This window comes from Palaemon carinicauda, chromosome 4 (assembly GCF_036898095.1).
Source record: "Palaemon carinicauda isolate YSFRI2023 chromosome 4, ASM3689809v2, whole genome shotgun sequence".
Taxonomy (NCBI): Eukaryota; Metazoa; Arthropoda; class Malacostraca; order Decapoda; family Palaemonidae; genus Palaemon; species Palaemon carinicauda.
Window position 1 is genome coordinate 178,079,479 of NC_090728.1, and position 2,500 is coordinate 178,081,978.

At 35.5% G+C, this 2,500-nt stretch overlaps 1 protein-coding gene and 1 long non-coding RNA gene across 3 annotated transcripts in view; both read left to right on the plus strand.

Moving 5' to 3' along the window:
- Positions 1–65, plus strand: part of LOC137640242 (uncharacterized) — a 72,070-nt gene extending 72,005 nt beyond the window's left edge. Inside the window, exon 3 of the long non-coding RNA XR_011044320.1 lies at positions 1–65. This exon is cut by the window's left edge and continues 24 nt beyond it. This is a non-coding gene — a long non-coding RNA (uncharacterized lncRNA).
- Snrk (SNF related kinase) overlaps positions 1–2,500 on the plus strand; it is a 480,315-nt gene that overhangs the window by 378,638 nt on the left and 99,177 nt on the right. The window lies entirely within an intron of this gene.

Sequence of the window (2,500 nt, forward strand, 5' to 3'; positions counted from 1 at the left end):
TGTTTTCACTAGGGCACAGTGACCATGTGACTCATCCCATTAACTGCTGTTGGATGGCACAGGTGGTGAACAGGTAAGGTGGAAACAGCAGTTGGTTTTTTCACAACACTTAGATAGCTGAAAACTTCTTCACTCAAGGAGTTGATTACTGTACTGTAATTGTTCACTGGCTAGTTTCCACTTGGTAAGGGTAGAAGATACACTTTAGCTTGGACTGGCCAGGACAGCACATTGGATCCTTCTCTCTGGTTACGGTTCATTTTCCATTTACCTTCACATACACCGAATAGTCTGGCCTGTTCTTTACATATTCTCTGTCCTCATACAACTGACAACACTGAGATTGCTAAACAATTCTTCTTCGCTAAAGGGGTTAACTACTGCACTGTAATTGGGCACTGGCTAATTTCCTCATGGTAAGGGTAGGAAGAGACACTTTAGCTATGCTAAGCACCTTTTCTAGGAGAAAGACATTCCAAAATTAAACTATTGTTTTTTTAGTCTTGGGTAGTGCCATAGCCTTTGTACCATGGTCTTCCACTGTCTTGGGTTAGAGTTTTCTTGCTTGAGGGTACACTCAGGCGAAATATTCTATCTGTTTCCATATTTCCCTTCCTCACTGGGCTGATTAATTATTATTATTATTATTATTATTATTATCATCAAAGATCCACAGTTATATACGTTGTATGTTTTAAAAAATACAGGAGCTTACCGCTTTTTTTTTTAAGTGCATTTCAAGCTGAAGAGGCACCTTGTAAAAAGTGCGAAATCTTTTTTTTTTAATATACTGCATCTAACTCCGGATTTTTATTACTCAAGATTCTTAGACACGGCATTGTGTTTTCTGTAAGTTAATAATAATAATAATAATAATAATAATGATAATAATAATAATAATGATGATGATGTGCTTGTACTCGGGTTTTGTATGTGATGTGGCTCGTTTCTTTTTAGAGATTACGTTACCTTTCATGAATTCCAGTTTTTAGGGATGAGATTGATCTAATTCGCCCTCTTCGTATTTATAAATTTACAAAAAGGATGGCTAGAATGATAAAACACGAGCTTTTAACTGCGCGGAAATCATATAATTTAATTTTCATATTGTCCTTTATCTGCGTTCTGATAAAGTTCTTTTGCAGACTGTCTGACCAATATGGCCTGCATTTCCAAACATATTTTAACGAATTAATGACTTATGACAATAACTATATTAGCACTAGGGTTTGCTGTAGTAATAGTAGAACTCGGCCTCCTTGTATTTATTATGATTATAATTTTCTTGTTTGTTCGTCGTTTTATTAGGGTTAAGGGCAGTTTGTTGCAGTTGTTTGCTGTATTTTTGTATTTTAGCATATCTATTTCACATATATAGTTCCACATTTGTTGAATTGGATATCAGTACCTTCTATATATGTTTCTAAGGTACCTAAGCTTACGTTTATGAAGATTAAGAAATTATAACTTGGTTTGTTTAGCTATTATGATTATTCACCATTTTCAATGCTTTGACATTTTTTTTTATTGTAGAATAATGCGAGAGTGACCTGAGAGCCCTGTTCACTTTTTTGTTAGCGCACTTGTAAATACGACTTCCAGGAAAACATTTTATAACTTAGCCAGGGAAGTTTGTTTTGATATATAAAGAACCAGCCATTTAGAAAATTGGTTGATAAGAAACGGCATATATCCCCTCCCCTCCACACAAATACGCACAAAAAGGCTATTCAGTTTCGAAACGCGCGCGCGCCCGCACTTTCGTTCTCGTAAAAATGCCTATTTTGGGGGTGATGGGCCCATGTGCTATTGGTGTCGTTTTGAGTTTACCAAGAGTTCTTGATTTATATCGATATTTGATGTATGCATAAACATAAGGGTCTATTACTTCTCATTTATAGTTTATTTTACCCTTATTTCCTCTTCTCTCTCTGGGCTATTTTGTCTGTTGGAGCCCGACGGCTCGTAGCAACCTGCTTTTCCAATTAGGGTTGTAGCATAGTTAATAATAATAATAATAATAATAATAATAATAATAATAATAATTCTACTTTTTTCATGACCATATTTTACGTCAAAAACACAGATAGTTTTAGAGTATATTTGAAATGCATTTATATTTTCCTATATTAAAAACACGAAGATTAATTACAGTAACTGGTGGCACCAAGTTCAAGAATTTCTACCTAGAATTCCACTCTTACTGTAGAATTGTAATGTCATAACATTCTTACGTTCGTTTTGTGATTTGACCTTGGAATATCTTTGTCGATATTTGACGATGAACCTTTAGAATTGTCAGCACAATAGAACCATGATGGAGTAACGAAAATTTCAAAGGGCCGTCTTTATCTGCAACTGACCATTCCGCCCTCTCACATTTACCGGCAGAGCGAAATGTGAAATGTCTGTGCATCAACTAAAACTGCCGAATGGTCTGCACATTCTCTCTTCGTCAATTACGGCCAGTTGCGTTTTAAATCCCCTGGCTCAAAGTATT